We start from the raw sequence: 24,134 nt of genomic DNA, 5'->3' as shown, positions 1-24,134 counted from the left end.
GAAAAAAAAATGGAAAAACCACGAGAAAGAAAAAAAAAAGAGAAAGAAAACAGTATGCTTCGATCTGCATTTAGACTCCATAGTTCTTTCTCTGATGTAGATAGCATTTTCCATCATGAGTCTTTTGGAATTGAGCTAAGTCTATCAAAGTTATCATCACACAATGTTGCTGTTATTGTATACAATGTTCTCCTGGTTCTGCTCACTTCACTCAGCATCAGTTCATGCAAGTTTTTCTAGGTTTTTCTGAAATTGGCCTGATCATCATTTCTTATAGTATAATAGTGTTCCATTATATGCATATACCACAAATTGTTCAGCCATTCCTTAACTGATGGGCATCCCCTCAATTTCCAATTCTTGGCCACCACAAAAAAAAAGAGCTGCTATAAATATTTTTGTACATGTGGGTCCCTTTCCATTTTTTTAATGATGTCTTTGGAATACAGACCTAGAAGTGATATTGCTGGATCAAAGGGTATGCACAGCTTTATTGCCGTTTGGGCATAGTTTCAAATTGTTCTCTAGAATGGCTGGATTAATTCACAACTCCAGTAAACATGAATCAGTGCTCCAATTTTCCCACATCTTCTCCAACATTTATCATTTCTCTCTTTTGCCATATTAGCCAACTGGATAGGTTTGAGGTGGTACCTCAGAGTTGTTTTAATTTGCATTTCTCTAATCAATAGTGATTTACAGCATTTTTTCCTATGACTATATCTATAGTCTAAATTTAAAGCTATCTAGCTTTAATTTCTTCATCTAAAAACTGGCTATTCATATCCTTTGACCATTTATCAGCTGGGAAGGCAACACACGTTAGGACCAATAATGACAATGAGAATGTACTAGAAACCACGCCACGTGAGAACTGGCTGAAGACACTTCTGATGGCTGGCCTGAAGAAGGGAAGACTTATGGAGACAAGATAACTGTCTTCTAGTAGTGGACAGTCTGTGATGCTGTAGAGGAATTAGTTTTGTTCTCCTTTATCTGATAAGGCAAAGCTTGCCCAGATGAAGTTGCACTGAGGCAGATTTAGACTCAATAAGGAAAAACTTTGTAATAATTAACGCTGTCCCAAAAACAGAATGGGCTACCTCTGGTTCACCTGCACTGGAGGTCTTCAAGCAGAGGGTAGATGATCATTTGTTTGAGGATAAGGTGGAAGGGATTCCTGTATAGGTATGGGGTTCAACAAGATGACTGCCTAGGTCTGAGGTCCTTCCAACTCTGAGGTTCTATAAGCAAGGAACCTAGACTTTCAGGGTCTCATTAAGAAGCATCTCAAGGTAGAAAGAACCCTGGCTGGACTTGAAATCAAGGTTTGACTATAGGCTTACTAGCTATGTGACCATGAATGAAACATTTAATTTCCTTGAACGCATTTTCTTATCTCTGAAAGAGAAATAACAACACCTGCCCTACTGATCTCACAGGGCAGGTGTGAGAAAAGCCCTCTGTACCCATGAAGTGCAATATAAACATGTTTGTACTTTTTTCTTAAAGGAAAAGTTTCTAAGCATAACTGTTACATGGATTTGAACCTTAATCAAATAGCAACTTTATTAAGCATTAAGTCCATTTAACAGTATTTTTTCCCATTAGATTAAGCAAACATGGAAAGACAGAGATGAAAGAAGCTATTCCCCCCCCCCCGTTTTTGAGATAATTTGATAATTCATTTTGGCTTAAGGCTTTATACAGACAGTACTTTGTTCTACTGAGTTGGATTGCAGGAAGACTTGAAAGAAGATTCAGGCAAGAGTGGCAATTGGACAAAAAACAGATGAAACATTGTTTCCAGTCATGAGAAAAAGGTACTGTACGTTTTCTGGAAGAGGTCAGAAGAAGCTAAAAAAACCATATGGTCTTTCACTGGCAGAAAACACAGGGACAATCCAATTGGATTTATTTGCTCACCCGTGAGCAAGAAAACAATGCCTAAAATTTGACACCCACCCCTACCCCCACCCCACCCCCCAAAAAAAGAAACCCAAGGTCGCTGTTTATCTAGCAATTTGTGAAAGAGGCAGGAAAAACAAAGTCCACAAGGCATTTTAGACATGCTCAAAAGTCCAAGTCAGGGCCCCATTTACTTCAATCAACATGATAAAACAAAATTCCAAGTCAACAAAAGAATCTAAGCAATCCCTTTGAGTTAATGGGGTTTAATTTATGCATAAACCTGCTAGAAATAATTCTTAAACAGGTTACCAAGTTTCACCCTGGAGAAGACATGAGAAAATGTGCCCCCTTCCTTCTTTGCAGCAGGGGGATTCTATAGGTGTGGAATCTTAGCATCAGATTCTGTTTATAAGTTGATTCAATTTGCTAAATTGCTTCCTCTCTTTGCCCCTGCCCCAGCCCCTGGCCCCACTGTCCCTCCCATTTTTATTTTTTATTACAAGAGATGGCTGTCCTAGGAGGAGAGAGAGAAGGATCTATTTGGAAGTGAGGGTGATGTCGAACAAAAGATGTTAATAAAGATAGTTTAAGAAAACAGTAATCCTTGACTTTAGTAACAAATTTTCCCTGTCTCCCATTGTGACCTTGATTTCTCAGAGTAGACAGAAGTAAAGTATGAGCTCTGGTAAGGCCTATCAAGATGGAAGACCTTAAAGCTAAGTATGCAATACACTATCATTCAAACACTTATGCAGCTAAATTCTGAAATGTTCATCACTACAAGTTTTACCCCTAAGTGATGATTTTTCCAGCCAGCATAAGTCATGAACAAACTATATATGTTTAATAACTGATATAATCTTAAACCTAGAGTTTCCCTTAGTTTCAATTATCAGCTTTTAAATCAGTCAACACACATTTATTAAGTACCTACTATGTTCCAGGCACAGTGCTAAGCCCTGGGAGTACAAAAATGGTTAAAAAAAAAAAGTAGTCTCTATTCTCAAGGAACTCACAGTCTAATGGGAAAACAACATTCAAACAAATACATACAAGCTATATACAGGATAAATTGGTAATAGTCTCACCGTGCTAAGCACTATACAAATATTATCTCACTTGATCCTCACAACAACCCTTGGAGGTAGGTGTTATGATTATCCCCATTTTTCAGTTCTAGAAACTGATGCAGACAGAGGCTAAGTGATTTAAGTAGGATCACACAGCTAGTAAGTGTCTGAGGCAACATTTGAACTCGGGTCTTCTTCGGGTCTTGACTGTAGGCCTGGCCACTACCTAGCTGCACTAAGATTAAGGAGGACAAGGAAATGCTTCTTGCTTATTAAATCTCTACTGATTAAAAAGTTAAGCTCTTTCTTCAAATGACTGAATAAAAAAAACAGCTGTAGACTATAGTTACAATTTGATAAATTTCATGTGGCATATTTGGCATTAAAGGGTTGTTACACAGGATTATTTGGGCAGACACAAAATTAGTCTCCTCTTATTGGGAGGCCGTATTAACTAGTGAGTAAATGCCTATCTTGATTAGATTTCAAATTATAGGTTTGAAGAAAAAATACCAGGCTCTTGTGACACAGACCAAGTTTTACCTGAGCTTTAAGATTTTATGCTCTTAAAAAAATATCTATGTGTACAAGATCTTTACAGGCAACTAGGTGGCACAGTGGATAGTGTCAACCCAGGAGTCAGGAAGACTCATCTTTGTAAGTTCAAATCCGGTCTCAGACACTTAGTAGCTGTATGACCCTGGGCAAGTCACTTAAGCCTGTTTGCCTCAGTTCCCTCATCTGTAAAACAAGCTGGAGAAGGAAATGGCAAATCACTCCAGTACCTTTGCCAAGAAAACCCCAAGGGAGTTCACAAAGAGTTGGACATGACTGAAATGAATGAATAACAAAAACAAGATCTTTATAGTAGTATTCTTACAGCTCCTCAAAAATGGAAATAGTAGCAGCCATTGACACATAAATACTTTATACACTACCTCATTTGATCCTCATAACCATCTCTTAAAGTATATACTACATTTATTCTCATTTTACATATGAAAAAACACAGGAGTTAAGCTGTTTGCCCATGATCACACAGCTGACCAGTGTCAGTGGCCAGATACTAACCCAGGTCTCTTCTGGTACTAAGTCCCGATTCAGTTTTCTCCTACATGGTACTCAGACCTCACCTAATACTTTGTTTTACAAGGGAGGCAGCGAGGTACATTGGCAAAAGGAACATCCGGGGTCAAGGGTTCAAATCTGGTCTCGGGCCACTTACTATATATATGACCTCAAGCAAGTCATCTTCTCAGGCCTCAGTTTCTTCATCTGTACAAGGAGAGAGGTTAGATGAAATGATTCCCAGAGTGCCTTTCCAGCTCCATCTCTGTGGCCTTGATACACTTATCTATGTAACATTCTGTATTGCTCCATAAGAATAAGAACCGTTTTATAATTAAATGGGGGGAGGGGAACGGCAAACAAAATGTAAAAGCTCAAACAGTACAAAGCTTATGAATACTGATTATTGTATCCCTAAAAAAGGTTTACAACTTCAAGAGACAAACAAGGCTTTTGAAAAACTGTAAACAATATGGAATTTGGAGCTATGCGTAATCTTATGTTTTTAAACTATATAACTTTAATGTAACTAAATTTATATTACATACCTTTTTTCCCCCAAAATAAGGGAACAAAAACCACTAAGCACAATTTAGAGTTATAGAAAATAAAACAAAAACTGCCTCCCTTTCTCAATCAAGCTTCAGGATGCGACTTCATCCATTTAATTTACTTAGGTAGCAAAAGCTACCAATGTTGATGTTGGCATTTCCCTTTAAAGGGCCTAAAACAAGTTCCATCTCTCCCTCGCCCCAAACATAAATAGTACTCCACCAGGAGAACTAAATCTCCTTCTCAGTTCTCATCATATTTCTGCAGCTGCTGAAGGTGAGTTCCTACCCCAACAATGAATTTAAACACCTGGAATATCCCCCCTTTGCAGAACATCTTAGGGATCGGCAACATCACTAAGTTCAATTATCAAATCAGAAATGTTGAAAGAAGAAAATTGTGTGCATGAAATTTTAGTCTTCAAACAAGTGGAATACTGTAATCCACAAACCAGGATGCATGCCAGATAATCAGTTTATTCATGAGCGGAATTCCTCTCCCACAACCCGAACAAAAAGGAAAAAATGTTTTCCAGGGCATAAACATCAGGGACTTGCATACAGAAGACCAGCCTCATGGCTGGCCAATGTAAAGGTTCCCTGATCAGCAGCTTTCTCAAAGTGGCCATACCGCTCTGTACTACCTACCTCACAGAGTGGATGTCAGGAAAGTGCTTTATGAACTACAAAGTGCTACAGAAATGTCAGCTATTAGCAAAGTCTCAGCCAAGGTGGAGAGAATGGAGCTTTGCTCTAAGGTCTCAAAATTTAGAGGATGCTGTCTGCACTTGTGCTCCTTCGAGGAAGAAGGGGAAAAAAACGGATTTTAGCATCCAATTAGTGACAATAATTAGTTGAAACAGAAAGCTACTAGATGGAGAAGAATTCCCTCTCCCATTTCTTTGCCTTTGTATAGGCCATATCCCATGAATGGAATGCATTTCCTCCTGTCCTCTGCCTAAAAATTCTTTTTTTCCTTTAAAACTCAGCTCAAAAGACACCTCCACATGAGGCCTTTCTGGACTCTCTACGCTGCTTAGAGTTTCCCATTGCTACCTCATATTTACTTTATATCTACTTAGATACGGACATGTTGTTTCCATGAAGAGATGCATATTACATTCCTTGAAGACAGGGGCATAGGATTTTAAAATTCAAACTGAACAGAAGCTTGGAAGCCATCAAGACAAATTTCTTCATTTTACAGATAAGGAAACTGAGCCTTAGATAAGTAAAGTGACTTGCCCAGGGTCACACAGCTGTCCAAGGCAGGTTGAACTTGGGTCTTTCTGGCTCTCAGTAGAATTCAATCCACTACCCTACCAGAGACTGTTGCTTTTCTGTCTTTGTATCCCAGTGTTTAGCACAGTCCTAACACATTGTAGGTCCTTCACCACACGCTTCTCTATTAAACAATGAAGTGCTTCTTTTCCCCTCCACACCTTGCACCCAGGCTCCTGCCCAGTCCATCCTGCCCCAACCCCCTTCTCCAGAACACCTGGAGTCAATACCCCAGCGTTGATTCCTCCATGTTCCTGGGGTTCTCTCCACCCCAATGCTCACACTGGAGTCACTCTCACCATAGAGCACTGGGTCCCAGTTGATTTGCTAAGCACCACTCTATTATTAAAAATTACTGAAGATACTATAAAAGCAAAAATGAAAGGCAGAAAAAACAGACTGTAGTATGTTACCAATGATGAAGTGGAGTAAAAGACATAATCCTGAACATATGCAGGTGGAAAAGATGGGGTAGTTATGTCCCATGTTTCCTATGAAACAAGAAAAAGAGACAACAGATAGAACTAGATAGATAGAGACAAGCAGTCAGAAGCATTTATTAAGCACTTACTGTATGCCAGAACTCTGCTAAATGATGGGGATACAAAAAGACAATTCCTATTCAAAAAGAGCTTACATTCAAATGGGGGAAGAAAACATATAATGGAGGAGTTAGAAAGGGGTGGGGAGAGAGAGGGTAAGGCAGCCAGTGTGGAGGTGGAGTAGACTAGAGAGTGACCAGGGAGGGAAACGATCAGCATGGCTGGGACTTCTGATGATATGGCAGATTCAGGCAAGGTCTCACCAAGAATCAAGTCAGTGGGGACAGTCATCCATCCACAGGAAGGCAAACAAGTGGGGAGGTAAAGCTGACTGGGATGGATATCCAGAGTGATACCTCCTCCCCCTAAACATTAAAGCAGGAAAAACTCCAATATTAGATGGTTCCTTCATGTAGGATTTGTGAGAAGACAACGAAAAGAATAGCAGAGAATGGGAAGACAGAGTCAGGTTTTCCACCTGCTCAGGTAGATAATCTGTACACCCAATAAGCATGAAATCACAGATCCAATGTCTTTAAAATATGAAGTGTTCTGTGTCTATGTCTAAATCATTTCTTAACACTTGTCTCTACCTCCTCACTTCCTTTAAGAACTCAAACAGAAAGTTCTTTTCTAAACCAACTGTACTTCCAGTTATGAATTGTATCATTGTATATAAACCAAGTTATATAAAGACAAAAAAAAGTACTATCTTCATGTAATAAAACTTCACTTATGACAAAAAAAGATAAGGGAACATTTCTCATGCCTGTCAACAAAGAGCAACAGTTAGGTTCACAAGTTCAATTTTCCCTCCTTGGTGGGAAAGATATTATTGGCAGACTAGAAGGAAAGAATAAAGAAATGTTCTAGCAGGGGCAATCCTAACATGCAAGAAGTAGATGGTGCTTGTTGGGGGAGGAGTGGGAACAAAAAAACAAGTCACAAAGGATTCAGCATAGTAATGGGGGGGGGGGAAGCAGGGAATCACAGAAGCAAAGAATCATAGAAATAGAAGGGACCTCAAATCTCCACGTCCAAAGAATCTGAATTCTGTTCTCTGTGACTCAAATTAAATCTTTCTATATTATTTTCATATGTCAAGGAGTGAACAAGTCAAAGTGGTATCAGATGAAGAGGATATTGCCGTACCATTACTTTTCTTCTCCTAACCATTTTGCCAAAACACAAAGTTGTTCAGTTCAGTGGTTTTTTCAGTTGTGTCCAACTCTTTTGTGACTTCACTTGGGGTTTTCTTGGCAAAGATACTGGAGCGGTTTGCCATTTCCTTTTCCAGCTCATTTTACTGATAAGGAAACTGAGGCAAACAGGGTTAAGTGACTTGCTCAGAGTCACACAGCTAGTGTCTGAGGCCAGATTTGAATTCAGAAAGAGGAGTCTTCCTGACTTCTGGCCCAGTGCTCTATCCACTATGCCACCTAGAATGTACCAAAAAACAAAACAAAACAAAAAAACCTAGAATAACTAACAAGAACTTTTCTTTTGTTCAATAAAAAATGAGTCAACACATGGATAACCTGTATCAAATTGCTTGCCTTCTCAATGAGGGAGGAAAGAGAAGGAAGAGAAAGAATTTGGAACTCAAAAAAATTTTTTTAAATGTTACAAATTGTTTTTACATGTAATTAGGTGAAAATAAAATATTAAATTTAAATTTTAAAAAAATAAAGGAAGTGAGCAAAGCTGTGAACACAATCCCCTTCCAGCCCCCAACAAATGAGGTGATATAGGGTGGGGAGGAGGTAGATTATGCCACACGTGATGAGGAATAAGTTTCTATATTTATATATATTCTAAATAAATACTTCTCTAAAAAAGAAAGAAAAATGAGTTCTAAAAAAATTAATATTGAGTTAGCATTTCCCAAAATAACTTATTTTTAAGTTGCCAACGTATTGATAATGCTTTTAAATTCTGACCTAGGAGACCAGGGGAAAGGAATGAAATGAAAATTTGAAATGGGGGTCAAGGAAATGTTGGAGGAAATTAATCTCATTTTCCTGCTAAAGAAGAGTCACACCTAAGTATTTTTGATACATTGAAGCGTAGAACACAATAGTAAAATGGAAGGAAGGGTGGATTTTGAGTCAATAGACCTGGGTTTAAATCCTGGTCCAGCCACTTCCTATACCTGGGTGACCATGGTTAGGTTACTCAATTTTGGAGGGCCTCAGTTATCTCAGGTATAAAGTGAGGATGTTGAACTAGGTGGACTCATGGGGCCTTTGCAGTTACAAAGCTGAGATACCATTCTGCTCTCTCAAATGTTGAGGTGACCCAGTTGGTTACTGAAAACCAACCATCTCAGTGGACCACAAGTTCCAGCAGATCCTACCAGAATGGAAGAAGTTTGGTTTCATATAATTTCCCTAGGTCTGTCTGTCACCCTAGGACCAGCCCAGCTAAATGATTAAATGCCAGGCACTGTTCTTGGGATATAAATAAACATGAGGCAAACTCTGCTTACAGGAGCTTACACTACTGAAAGGACACAATATATAAGGAGATAAGGAAATACACGCAATCCATGCAATTAGAAATAAAGAGCAATTGAAAACATGGCTAAAAGAATCAGGAAATGCCCCTTGAAAAACCTACATGGAATTTAAAATGAACCCTTAAAGGGAACTTCACCAAAAAGCTGGCCACAGCAATTCATGAAACATTTTACTAAAGGGGAGGAAGTGATCTATAATCAATCAACAAAGTGCCAATTAGAAAGCCCTAATATATGCCAGGCACAGTGCTAGGCACAAAGTAAACAAAGTGTCCAGAAAGTGTAAAAAAAAAAGTGCAATGTTATTAATGGTAACCAAAATGAGGAAAGTGTAGACTTAAGTATTTAGAAGGTAAAATAGTTCTAGCATTTTGAAATGTTCTCACAGACCCCCTGCTCACAAAGTGTGGGACACCAAACTCCTCTCCTCACTGAACTTTAGGAAAAGGCATGGTTATGAGTTACTGGTCAACTTCTGATGTAGAGGAAGGGCTGAGGATAAGAACTAAAGTATCTGTGATGAAATTCTTCATTAGATGAGTGGTCAAAATCAAGTCAATAAGCATTTTGTTGTTCAGTCATGTCCAATTCTTTGTGACCCCATTTGGGGTTTTCTTTGAAAAGATACTAGAGTGGTTTGCCATTTCCTTCTCCAACTCATTTTCCAGATGAGGAACTGAGATAAACAGGGTTAAGTGACTTGCCCAGGGTCACACAGCTAGTAAGTGTCCTGAGGATGGATTTGAACTCATAAACACGAACCTTCCTGATTTCAAGTCCAGTGCCCTATCCACCGAGTCACCTATCTAGCTGCCCAAACAAGCATTTATTAAGTGCCTACTATGAGTGGTCAAAAGATATAAGCAAACAGTTCTCAAGAGAACTAAAAAATAAGAGATTGCTCCAAACCACTAATAATAAACATGAATTTTTCTTGTAAAAACTTAAAATTTCATTTGACATCCATCAAATTGGTCAGAATGACAAAAGGCAAAAATTAGACACTGTTGAATGGTCTGCAGAGAGACAAACCCATTGGACCCTGTGGAGCTGTGAATTTGGTACAACCATTCTGAAGAGTAATTTGTCATTAGGCTAAGAAAATGATTAAAATGTCTGACTCATACCTTTTGAGCCAGAAATGTCACTGCTAAACAAACACTCCATGGAGGTCAAAGACAGAAAAACAGCAAAATATTTAAACCATCACTTTTTAGTGCAACAAAGAAATAGAAGCAAAGTAGATGTCCACTGACTGGGGACTAATTAAACAAACTACAGTACATGAATGTAGTGGAATGTGATTGTGCTCTAAGAAATTAAGAAGAAATTAAGAAGCTGAAGAATTCAGAGAAGCTTGGGAACTTCCCATGTCTGAAGTAGAGAAGGCTGAAGGAAAACAATACACGTATAATGTTGACCACAACAATACATATGGAAGGAACAACAATAACAAAAAACAAACCAAAAACAAAATAAACCAAAAAAAAAAAAACCCAAACCCAACCCAGAACACTAATTATGACAGTTTGACCTCAGAAAAGTGAGAAAATCATGGAGCACATATTATCATGTATGTGCTATAGAGAGAAAGTTGGAAGGAACTTTAACCACATTTAACAGATGAGGAAACTAAGGCACAGAGAAGTTAAGTGACTTCCCCAAAGTTACATAGGTAGTAAGTAGCATAATCAGGATTTGAGTTGATGTGTTGTTTAACTTTGCTAAACTGTTTCTTTCTCTTTAAATCTTTATTACAAGTAATGACTCAATTGGTAGGGGAGGGGAAGGGATATATTTAGAAATGAAGGTGATGTGAAAACAGAAGATCAACAAAAATATGAGTCTTCATTAAGGAGAATAGTCTTGGGGTGGCTCAAACTGAGCCCTATTACTCAATTCCATTAGCTAAATGAGTTTTTAAAAAAAAAAATCTCCTCAGAGTTACAGGACTGCTAAAGGTGCTGACTCCATAGGAAATGTGTAGCTGTTCCCAATTAACTGATTGCTTCTGTAATGAAAAAAGCATAAACTGCTGCCTGTTCTGGACAGATTTTTCTAGGGGAAAAAAAAAACCAGCAACCCAACAATTAAACCATGCATCTGTTACAAGATTCTTCCTAAGAGAATTTTCTGCATCCATTATTTAGATGCAAAGGGTAGAGAAGGAAAAGGCAAATAGGTGTCCAAATTTAAAAGCCAAGGGAGGGAAAACAAGCATTGGGTTACATAACCACTTAGAGCACACTCCCACGAACAAACAATACGCACTTTTCTGATGCTGCAAGTGGTTAATGAGAGTCTCACCACCAGAGCTGTTTTACACAGAACAATGCCCCTGTCCCCACAACCCTTTTGAATGACTTCAAAAAACACTAGGTTCACAGCCCATTAAAGGACAGAAGGCTTGGCTCTGTAGCATTCTGGCCCAAAAGGGGGCGGGGAAGGGGGAAGGATGTCACTTTAAAAAGCCATTAACCTAAGTACCCACTGAGCATACTTATTAAGAGCTTACTATGAGCCAGATATTATGCTAAGCACTAGTCATACAAAGAAACACGATTGTCCCTGCCCTCAAGGAACTCACAGACAACATGCTAATAACTGCATACATACAAGATACATACAGAGTTGACAGAATAACCACATACATACAAGGTTCACACAGAGTAAATGAAAGGTAATCTCAGGTAAGGTAATAGCAGCTAGAAAGACCGAAGAAAGGCCTCCTGTAGAAGGTTGGATTTGAGCTGGGTCTTGAAGTAAATCAGGGATGCTGAGGCAGAGATGAGAAGGCAGAGCACTTCAGGCATGAGAAACAGCCAAAAGTCCAAGTGCTGACTTCTCAAACAGTCCAATTATCAAGACATAGTCCACGGGCAGCAACAAAGAATAGTCCAAAAGCGAATGCCCCCCTCCACCAAGCCTGGGGTAGGTGAGGGAGAAGTGGACCCCAAGAAAAGGACATCACAGGAATGGGGGAGAAGAGAGTGGCGGTGATACTCCTAGAGGACCACAAGTCACAGTAGGTAAGTTAGCTCCCCCTTAGGCTGGGGAAAGAATTAGTCTCCTGTAATGCTATCTACAACCAGAGAAAGAGCTTTGCAGTCTGAATGCCGATTGAAGCATACTATTTTCTCTTTTTTTTCCTTTCTCGTGGTTTTTCCCTTTTGTTCTGAATCTTCTTTCACAATATGACTAATGTGGACATCTGTTTAATATGATTGTACATGTATAACCTATATCAGATTGCATGCTGTTTTGGGGAGGGGGGAGGGAGAAATAAATTTGAAACTCAAAGTCTTATAAAAGTGAATGTTGAAAACTTTCTTTACATGAAATCTGAAAAAATAAAATATCATTACGTGGGAAGAAATAAAGTCCAATCCAGTTCTAGGAAAAAAAACAACTGGTCTCCTGGTGTGAGTTATAGCTCTGGCAAGGAGAAGAAGAAATTGCTAGAGATTGCTTGCAAGAACATAATCATAATACCACTTTGAATCTATATAACTTTTATCTGCGGAATTCAAGATGCCATTCTTCTTATGAATTAGGATCACAGATTTAGAGCAGAAAGAGTCCTTGGAGATCTAACGCAATTCGCTCTCTTTTTACAGATAAGGAATCAGATAATTATATATATTTTTTTATATATATATATATATATATATATGTACTATATATGTGTGTGTGTGTGTGTGTATCCTCACTTTACAAAGGTAACAATTGAGGTACAGAGACTCAAAAGACTTGCCCAGGACTATTCAATCATAGAGAGTTCCCAGTGGGGGCATCACTGCAATAGTAGCATGGGCTGAGCTCATGGTCCAAGTGCTCTAACTGTAGAATTTGGAAATCCCAAATACTAAGATACCAATCCCACTAAGTCAAGTGTTTCAATCAGGGTCCTAGGTATGTGTACTCCCAAGCACTGCTACATCCCTCCATACCCCTCACCTCACCAGTACCCCATCTCTATTTCTGTTGGGCATCAGGGGCAGCTGCTTGGCCCACATCAGGAGAAACGCTGCCAATGCCAGCATCTTCCATATTTACAATGGCTATAAATAGCCATCATTCATCCTATAAACCACCTACTGGACTGGCCCTGGTAGCTAGGTGGTATGGTGGATAAAACTCTGGGCCAGGAGTCAGGAAGACTCATCTTTGTGAGTTCAAATCTGGCCTCGGACACTTCCTAGCTGTATGCTCCTGGGCAAGTCACCCAGGGAAATGACAAAACACTCCAATATCTTTGCCAAGAAAACCCCATGGACAGTACTGGCATGCTATGGTCCATGGGGTCACAAAGAGTTGGACATGAGTAAGTGAAGTGAGTAAGGAATAATGTCATGAAAACCCAGAAAGAAGGGTATTCAGGACAAGAGTGGTCCAGTCAAGAGTTGTCAAATGCAGCAGAGAGGCCAAGAAGGATGAGAGCTGCAGAAAGATAATGAAATCTGGCAATTAAAAGATGACTGGTAATTTTGGCAGGAGTAGTTTCACTTAAATTGTGAGGTCAGAACCCATATTTCAAAAGAGTGAGAGAAGAGGAAGTAGAGGCTGGAATAGCTTCTTTTTCTAGGAGTTTGGCTGAGAAATGGATCTAGGACTATATCTTGAGGGGATTGTAGGGTAAAGGTGAAGTTTTTTGTTTTTTGTTTTTTTTAAAAGGTAGGGGAGAGTTGTGCATGTTTGAAAAGAGTAGGGAAGAAACCAGTGTAATAGGGCATTTAAGTTCTGAGAGGGTAAGGGGCTGATTGAGAGTACAACCTGCTGGCGAAGATAGTTATTATATACTTTCTGGTACATATCAGTAATACTGACTTCTCACCCCAAAAGAATGTAAACTCCTTGAAGGCAAGCACCCATCTTTTTATTCTTTCCCTGCTTCCCTGACTCCACCCCTAGTAGTAGTAGTAGAAGTAGCAGCAGTAGTAGTAGTAGTAGTAGTAATAGCAGAAAGCAGTAGTAGTAATAGCAGTAGCAGTAGTAGTGGTGATAGTAATAACTGGCCTTTACAAAGCACTCTAAGGTTTACAAACTGCTTTCTATGCTGTTCATTTAAATCTAGCAACAATCATAAAAATAAGTACTAATAAGTACTATTGCTTTTTATCTCTAGATGAGGAAAGTGAGGATCAACTCACATAATTGTCTGAAGCAGGATTCAATATCTAAGGCCTCCTCTAACTCAAAGTCCAGGGCTCTTTCCACTATACTCCATTGCTTACATTGGAAAAAGACTTGGCTACTTAAAAAAACAAAACAAAACAAAACATCACAATCTCCACACATATGCAGACCTAAGAGTGTCTAAACAAAGCTATAAGCCTTCCTTTTGTTCATTTAACAAGACATATCTACCTTTAAAGTTTGCAGAAACATATGTATACACATACACACACATATATATTCATTCATTTCAACACTTAATCTCCCCACAACAACCCTGTGATGCATATTATTACCAACCAACAGACAAGAAAACAAGCTCCAAGAGTTTAATTGACTTGCCCTGGTCACAAAGCTAATGTTAATAGTAAAATTGGACCTCAGGTTTTCTTAAATCTAAATCCAGCACTCTATCTACTGTCTCTATTTATATATTTAATATCTGAGTGGCAGGATATATCCATGAACATTTGTTTTCACCATTGATTGTCTAGTAAATCGATAAATATTTGTACGTTTTTTAAAAACGTAAATACAAATGTAAAATGAAAAGGGCCCTTATAAAGACAAGCTGTTTACATCTTAATTGGGGGTGCATGAAGTGTTAAAAAGAATTCTTCCAGAATCTTAAAAATCACAGTGGGTCAGAGACAGAAGACCTATAAATAGCTTTATGTTTTGAAGATGCTGAGAGAAAAAAGAAAAAGAAGTGGAGAGGAAGGATATATTGGAGAAAAATGAGAAGATGAGGGATCATTTTAACAAAATAATCTGTTAGGAAAGTAAACTAAACAAATAATTGGGCATAGGTGGGGGGGATGGGAGGGAGCTAGAGTCACTTGAACTTCATTTTCATCTAAACTGGTCAAAAGAGAGAAGAACAGAAAAACACATTGTTTGGTATAGGAATACATTTAACTCAACAAGGATACAGACAGAAATGGGGAAGATGGAAAAGAAGTCAAAATTTAGTCAAAAACAGAACAAACTCTCAGCTTAAAGAAGGGATAGTGAAGAGAAGGTTAAAGTGAAAAGGAAAAAAGGAAGGAAGAAAGGAAGGGAGGAAGGAAGGAAACAAGGATACCAACTTGGAATAAATAAACAGGGATCAAGTATAGAGAAGAAAAAGTATAAAACAATAGGATAGAGGGAAATAAACAATTAACTATCATAACTATGTATGTGAATCAGATTAGTTCATACGTAAAATGGAAGAAGCTGGAAGAATAGATTAAAAGGAAAAATCCAACAAAATGTTTATAAGAAACACTCTTGAAATTCACATGGAGTTAAAATAAGAGGTTGAAGCAAAATCTACCATGCTTTAGCTAAACACAAAAAAGCAGGGGTCACAATTATGATTTCAAAAAAGGTAACAACAAAACCAAACTTAATTAAAAGAGATTAAGAGGGAAATCACATTCTGCTGAAAGGTAACAATGAATTGGTTTCAGTATTTACTGTATATTCACTAAATGGCGGCGCTTCTAAATAATTAACGGAAGAACTAAATTAGTTACTAGGAGAAACAGACAGTAAAACTATAATAGTGGTAGACCTCAATTTACTCTTATCAGCCATAGATAAGGCTAGACAAAAAATAAACAAGAAAGAAGTTAGGGACCTGAATAGAATTTTAGAAAATTTCATAAGGCTAAACCTCTGGCAATTACTAAATAGAAACAGAAAGGAGTATACGTATTTTTTAGGTGTACAGTGCACCTTTACAAAAATTGATCCTGGCTTAGGATACAAAAACACACACGGTTTGGAGAACTACAGTTAACTCAACAAGGATACAGATAGGAAAAGGAAGAAGGAAAAGGAGGGATTAGTCAAAAACAGAAGAAACCCTAACTTTGAGAGGAATAGCTAAACAAAGCTTAAAAGAGAAAAGAAAGAAAACATACCAACTTAGAATAAACAGGGGGTAAATAAATGAAGAAAAGCAGAAATATTATATATATCCTTTACTCACCACAACACAATAAAAATTATATTAAATAAAAGGTGAATTTTATTTTCTGGAAAAAAGTATTAAAAAACAATTGGAGATTAAATAATTTAATCCTAAAGAATTGGTGAGTCAAAGAACAAATCATAGAATTGATAAATAATTTTATTAAAGATAATAACAACAATAAGAACATACCAAAATTTAGGGAATGCAGCCAAAATAGATTGTAGGGAAATTTTTATAACTCTAAACACTTTTATTTTTAAAAAAAGACTGACAAATTGTGAATGCAAATAAAAATATTAGAAAATCAACAATTTTTTTTTAGTGAGGCAATTGGGGTTAAGTGACTTGCCCAGAGTCACACAGCCAGGAAGTATTATGTGTCTGAGGTCAGATTTGAACTCAAGTACTCCTGACTCAAGGGTCAGTGCTCCATCCACTGCACCACCTGGCTACCCCAACAAAATTTTAAAAACCCAATTAAACACCAAAGAGAAATCTTGAAAATCAAAGGGATTAACAAAATTGAAACAAAAAAAAAAAATCTATGAAACAAATAAATAAAGCTAGGAGCTGGTTTTTTGAAAAAGCCAACAAAATATATGAGCCATTAGCTAATTTGATTAAAAAAGAAGAGGAAAGCCAAATTAACAGCATCAAAAAGGAAAAAAGGAAAATTCCCAAAAAAGGAAGAAATCAAGGATATTATTAGAAGTTATTTTGCCCAACTATATTAAAATAAAACCAACTTAAATGAAAGTTATAAAACTATAACATACTAAAATTATCAGAACAAAAAATATAATTTACAAAACCCATTTTCAGAAGAAGTGGAATAACACATAAATAAACTTTTAAAGAAAAAACTCAAAGACTGCACGGATTCACAAGTTAATTCTATGAATAATTAATTCCAATATTATAAAAATTATTTGTAAAGATAGCAAAAGAAAGGATCTTACTAAATTTCCTTTATGACATAGATGTAGTCTTGATACATAAACCAGGAAGAGACAAAACAGAAAAAGAAAACTACAGGTTAATTTTCATAGTGAATATTGATGTAAAAATTTTAAATAAAATATTAGCAAGGAGGTGAAAACATAGCAAAAAGATTATTTACTATGACCAGGTAAGGTGTATACCAGCAACGCAGAGTTGGTTTAGTGTTAAGAAAACTATAAACTTGATTAAACATATCAATAATAAAATAAAAATAATTTTTATATCAGTACATGCAGAAAAAAAAACTTTTGACAAAATACAACACCTATTTCTATTAAAAACACTAGAAAACAGGAACAAATGAACCTTTCCTTAAAATGATATACATGTGTGTGCACGTGTGTGTGTGGCAAGAGCTATTATTATATGTAATGGAGATAAATTAGAATCCTTTCCAATAAAATTAGGGGTAAAACCAAGATGTCCACTATCACCACTTCTACTTGACATAGTACTAGAAATGCTCACTATAAATAATAAAATAAGAAAAAGAAATTGAAGGAATAAGCACAGATAAAGAAGAAACAATTATCAATTTTTGCAGATGATATGATGGTGTTCTTAATCCTAAATGGCCAAATAAAAAATAATTAAAACAATTAATAGTTTTGGCAAACATTCAAGATGTAAAATAAGTCCACACAAATCATTAGCATTTCTATATGATATCAATAAAATCCAGCAAGAAAAGATAGAAAGAAAAATTCCATTTAAAATACTTAAACACTTAAAATACTTGGGAGTCTACCTTCCATGATAAACACAAGAACCATACAAATACAACAAGAAGCCATGTTTAAAGAAATAAAGATAAACCCAAATATTTGAAAAACTAAGTGCTCATGGGTAGGGCAGGTCAATAGAATAAAAATGAGAATGGTAACTAAATCAATTTACTTATTCAATGCCATACCAATCAAACTACCAAAGGATTACTTTACCGAATGAGAAAAATTATAACAAAATTCATATGCAGACAACAAAGGTCAAGGATCTTATGATAATGAATAATGAAAAGAATGCAATGAAGGGAGAGACCTAGAAGTTCCAGGTCGCAAACTAATTTTTAAGCAATAATTCTCACAACAATTTGGTACAACAAAGTTTAATGAGCGGAGCAGATTAGCTACATGACACAGAATCAAATGTATCTAGTACCTTAGTATTCAGTACACAAAAGCACCTCAGCTACTACAATAAGGACTATTTGGCAAAAGCTGATGGGAAAATTGGACAGAAATGTGAAATAAATTAGATTTAGATCAACAATTTACAGCAAGATAAACTTCAGATGGATATGTAATCTAGATATAAAAGGTTACATCATAAATAAATTAGAAAAACATGGAAAAATTACCTATCAGATCTATGTATAGGAGAAAAGGTCTTGACTAAACAAGGGATAGAAAGGATCACAGAAAATAAATGGATAATTTTGGGTAACATAATTAACCTATTAAATGGATAACATTAAATTTAAGTTTTTGTACAAACAAATCCTATAAAGCTGATATTAACAAGTAAACAATTAAATGGGGGAAAATCTTTGCAACAAGTTTCTCTGACAAAAGTCTCATTTCCAGGATCAGAACTGATATTTATATAAAATAAGAGTCATTTCCAAGTTAATAAATGGTCTAAGGATATAAACAGGCAGTTCTCAAGGGAGAAGGCTACCTATATCATATGAAAAAATGCTCCAAATCACTACTAACTAGAGAAATGTAAATTAAAGCAACTCTGAGACTCCATCCACACTCTTCATAATGGCAAAGATGCCCAAAAAGGATAATGATAAATGTTCGAAGGGCTCTCAGAAACAGGCACATTGATGCACTATGGGTGGACCTTTGAATAGGTACAACCATTTGGCAAAGCAATTTGGAATTATACACAAGAACTTACTCAACAGTACATGCCTTTTGACTAAACTATACCAACTCTAGGCTTGCACTAGAAAACGTTCTATATGCACAAAAATATTTATAGCAATTTTTTATGACAAAAAATTAAAAGCTAATCAATTGAGGAATGGTTGACTAAGTTATGTACATAAATATGGTAGAGTATTACTGTGCTTCAAGAAACAAAGAAATAGATGATATCAAAGAGACATGGAAAGACTCATATGAACTGATACAAAATGAAGTTAGAAGGATCAGAACAATTTATACTGTAATATCAGTATCACAGAAATAATTTTGAAAGACTCCTAAAAAGCCAATAAGAAATGAAATGAGCAGAACCAGAATAATTTATACAGTAAGACAACTTTAAACATAAACAACTTTGAAAGCTGTAAGAACTACATTCAATACAATGACCATCCATGATTCCAAAAGATTGATGATGAAGCATAACATCTACGTCCTGACAAAGAGATAACGGATTAAGGGTACAGAAGAATATATTTCTGCATATAGCCAAGGGGGGAATTTGTTTTGCTTGACTATGCATATTTTTATACAGAACTTTCTTTTCTTTTTTGTTTTTCAGTGGGGTGAGGGTGGGAAAAAGAAAAAAAGGATTTCCGTTAAAGGTAGGAGTGGTACAGATGTACAATGCAGAATGCACTTTCAAATGAGGTCAGTTTTGATAGTTTCACTTAACTGCTTTACTTGTTCCAAGAGACCTCAAGGAGCAGGGGGTAGTCTGTAAATGTTTGTAATATAAAATGAAAACAAATTAATAAAACTTTTTTTTTAAAAAAGGCAGCACTTCTTTTTTGCTAAAATGTCCACCCAAATAAAGGATATTAGCAGAATGCCTAAAATTCCACTTAAACGTAAACTTTTACTTCTTTTTGATGAGGAGGATTCTAATATTCAAATTTAAAAAGTGAGATTTTTAACTCCTTATTAGAGTGCTAGGGGTGAGGGGATGGGAAGGAAGATGGTTGTTGGTTGGACACAGTAAAACATACCATTAAATAATTGTGATATCTAAAAATAAAACTGAACTACAACATTTACCAGGCTAAACATAGGAATAACCAGGATATTAAAAGTTCTTGATAGAATCATATCCTGAAAATACTGAATCATATGTATCCTAACATTAGCTGTTAGGTCTAACTAAACTTGTTGGATCAGAGTAGGGATCCAAACAGATAATGACAGCCTAGAACACTGGGCTAGAATATTCTAATATGAAATTTAATAAGGACAAATGTAAAGTCTCACATTTGGTCTCCAAAAACAAAAAAATCAATTTCCCTAGTATAGGCAAGTCTAGACAATAGTTTGTGGGGAAATGCTCTAGGGTTTTTAGTGAGCTGCAATATGAGTCAAAAGTCTTATATATTATCCTTGTTTTATAGTTGAGAAACTGAGGCAGACAAAGGTTCAGTGACTTATCCAGGGTCATGGAGCTAATAAGTGTCTAAAGCCAGATCTGAGGTGTCAGGTTTTACTGACTTCACGCCCAGCATTTATTCACTGAAATACCAAGCTTCCTCAAGAGAAACAACAGTATCCAGAAGGAGGTAATATTCCTGTTATACTCTTCCTCGCATAATCCCCATCTAGAAAACTGTTTTCCATTCTGGGGATCACATTTTAGAAAGGATAGTGATAAGCTAAAAAGTATCCCAAAAAGGGCAACCAGGTGAAGGACCACTATGTTATATGAGGATCTCCTGAAGGAAGAAGTGTTTAGGCAGAAGATGTACGTGCAACACCTGGTAAGGGTCTTCATATATTTTAAAATGCTACAGTACACGAAATGGGTGAAAATTTCAAAAAGGAAAATTTTAGGGCTGATTTGAGGGAAAACTTCTAACCATTTAGCACTATGGAAAACTGAAATGGCATGCCCTGGTGAGTAGCAGGTTCTCAGTCACTAGAAAGGTCTCAAGCAAAGAGTAGATCATTCATCTTGTACACTATGGAGGCAATAGTTGAACCAGATGACTTTTTGGGGCACCTTCCAACTCTGAGATTGTGATTCTGTACTTTCTCAGTTTGGATAGCTTCAATTCAGTCACTAAAATGTGAGGTAGTGCTATTACTAATCTTCATTTTACAGATGAAGAAGCTGAGGCCAAGATGGGTAAAGTGTCCTGTATAAGGTCACACAACTACTAAGTGTCTAAAGCTAGGTTTGACTTGGGCTTCCTGACTCCCAAGTCCAGTGTTCTAATCAGTAAGACACCTAGCCTTGCTTCTGAGTCCTACTCATCTATCTTCTTCTGTCTACCTGCTGCTGTCCTCTCTCTCCTTATTCTCCTCAGCTCCTCACAAAACCAAGTCCCTTTCATTCTCCCTAGCCCTAGAAAGATTTCCCCGACCACATCAAACCTTCTCATATCCATCACTTTGCTGACAAGGCAGTAATGTATTTAAGGAAATTAATAAACACTACCAATGATGATGAAAATCCAGCTGCTCCTAAAATAATCAATCAAAAGATTTTAAGTTTGGAAGTATTGATTCTGGCAATTATTTGCCTGTGGTTTTCTTTTGAACAACAACAAAAAGACACATCTCTATATTTAGTTCTGTTGCTATTTTCCACCCCTTTTCAAAAAAACAAAACAAAACCTTTGGACTCATTTTTTGCTGAGGTGCAGCCTCTACCAGAGTAATTTATGGGCTAGGCGGGACAGTAGTGCTGTGGGCAGAAAGCACAGTGCACACTCATCCCTGGAGGGGGATAAAATGCATTCTTAATTTACATATCTTTAGGAGGAGACATTATTCCTCAGTGGATGCTTCTCCCACCTAAGAAATTTTAATCTTCAAGTAGCACAGCCCAAACAGAATTTTTTTTTCAACTCACCAGGCCACTTTTCTCCTCCAGCTTACTGCACAATATAGGAAAAACTGAGACCCAACAGTGGTGAAATGACTTGCCCAAGGTCACGTCAGTAATAGGCAGAAACAAGATTTGAACCCAGGCCCTCTAACTTCAGGCCTAGTAAGTCTTCTTGCCACTACACAACAAGCATTATTCCTATTTTATAGATAAGGAAACTGAAACTTTGAGAAGTTAAGGATAATAGATCTAAGTCAAATCTAAGACTCAAATTTAGATCTGAATCCAGATCTTCTGAATCCAAGGCCACTGTTCTTTCCGCTGCAAGTCAAGTATTATCTCACATTCCCTCATTTCCTTCACAGGTCTGACATCTATCTTTCTCATTCAGTCTAAATTTAAGGTCACAGATTTATGTGAAAAGCTTCCCAATGTAATATATTGTTCATATCATACAATATATATTGGGCTGCTGTCAAATAGGAAAGTAGGGAATCCCAACTGGAGAAGGAAGTCAGTGTTGAGAATGGGGGACAAGTTGAAGAACAGCTAAGTGTCATTTAGTTCTTAAATTCATAATTGACAAATCTATCACAAATTGGGAAAGAGGATAAATTTGGAAGCAGTAGGAATTGCCCCTTTATAAAGGAGTACAGCAAAGCTCTCCATTCCCAGCCAGCAGGGCTCTGTCCGCCAGACCACCCTGCCCTACTTACTAATTAATAAGCAGAGATGAACAGGCGACTTACAGTGCAGAAGCACTAGATGAGGCCCTATCTTTTTGTAAAAAAGAAACACAGTCGCTTAATCAAAGCCTTCACTAAGTGATCCGAGGGTCAGCAGAGTGGTGCCGGCTGATGTACAGCACTCAACGAGAGAAGTTTACTAACAAAGTTCCAAGAGAAACAGGCGGATAAGTTATGAATCGCAATGGGAAAATGAGTGTGTGCAAGGTTTGGCTTTGCAGGGGTGGGTTGGGGAGGTGCTTGGGAAGCAGGGAATCCAGAAGTTGGGGTTTTTATTAACTATTATCCCCAGAGGCAAAGCCTCTCTAGTCTCACCCCAACAAAACCTGATATGCCATAAACAAAAGAAGTCTTCACCCCCACTGGCCTGGGCTCCTGACCTGGGTTGAATGGGAGGAGGCAAAGGAGGAAGGGAAGGAGGGAATGCAATTTCCCTCCCCAACTCCCTTGTCTAACCTACTTCTCTGGGCCGTAGCAATGTCAGCTGAAGGGGAATTCGAGACAACCTGCTGCCTGAGGGTTGTAAAAAAAAAAAAAAAAAAGGAATGTAAATAGCAAAGCGGACCTTCTTCCCCCGCAGAAAGGAACTGGGAGGGAGGGGGAGGTGGTAGGGCAGGAAGCAAGTAGGATCGCATTGGAAGAAGCCCCAGACAGTGGAAAGCCCATTCTTCCACTAAGAAAGAGCCCTGTGGCCATCGCCTTGTGCCCCTTGAGCCAGTCCCACCCCTCACCCCTAGCCAAAGGCTGAGCAGGCTGCGGTCAGCAGTGCGCCGCCTCCCCGCCGGCTGACCGCTACCTCCTAGCAGCCCGGCCCGCCTCCCTCTTTCCAACATCCCCACCGACCGGCTCTCTCTCTCCCTGCAGTTCCTTTTGCAAGAGGAAGAGACAGGAGAGCCCAGCAGCAGAACCCCTGGGGTCCCAGGCGCAGCGAGGGAGCAGGGGGAGTGGAAGACCTAGGCAACGTAATGTGTCCAGATGCGAGAGCAGCTGCCCCTACTCCCCGCTGTAGCAGACGCTCCTTCCTCCTTGCGGGGCCAGCAGAGTGAGTAAGGGGAAGAAGGGTGCCCACTTTCCCTTCCTCAAGTACCCTAAAGCTGTGCCTCAAAGTTTCCCTCTCACCCCAGGGCTTCCCCCAGGGGACCAGGTGCCGGCGTGCGTCAGCGCGCGCTGCCCCGCTCCGCCCCGGGGAGACGCCGCTCAGCGGCCCCTTCGCTTACTCACCTTTCGCAGCTCTTCTCAACCTGCAGCGGCGCGGAACTGGGGCGCAATGATGCTCCTCCTGCGGCGGCTTCAGGCAGCTGCCCGGGACCGAGAAGGCAGACGACAGAGGAAGAAAGGGGCGGAGTTTTCGAGGGATTCCAAAGCGCCAGAATTCAAACCCTCGACCATAGAGGGATCCCCCTTGCGTGGACTCCACTTCAGACAGAGAAGGCAGCGAGAAAAACGAAGAAAGGAAAAAAAGAAAGACCGAGCGTCCAATGCGGACAGGATACTTCTGTGTTGACTTCTTCCTCCGTCCAGCCCTGCTTGGGTGATCCCGAGAGACACCTCT

General features: G+C 38.2%; 1 protein-coding gene across 2 annotated transcripts in view; it reads right to left on the bottom strand.

Annotated features, from left to right (window-relative positions):
• The window catches only part of KANK1 (KN motif and ankyrin repeat domains 1), a 253,086-nt gene extending 229,199 nt beyond the window's left edge, over positions 1-23,887 (bottom strand). For both annotated transcript variants that reach the window (XM_027839287.1, XM_027839288.1), the window contains exon 1: positions 23,804-23,887. The gene's annotated coding sequence lies outside the window, so the exon portion shown is untranslated. The remainder of the gene's footprint in view (positions 1-23,803) is intronic.
• Between the last annotated feature and the right edge of the window lie 247 nt (positions 23,888-24,134).

The sequence above is a fragment of the Vombatus ursinus genome, unplaced genomic scaffold, assembly GCF_900497805.2.
Source record: "Vombatus ursinus unplaced genomic scaffold, bare-nosed wombat genome assembly UNPS02014832.1, whole genome shotgun sequence".
Taxonomy (NCBI): Eukaryota; Metazoa; Chordata; class Mammalia; order Diprotodontia; family Vombatidae; genus Vombatus; species Vombatus ursinus.
Note: the sequence above shows the minus strand (reverse complement) of the source record. Positions and strands in the feature narration are given on the sequence as shown.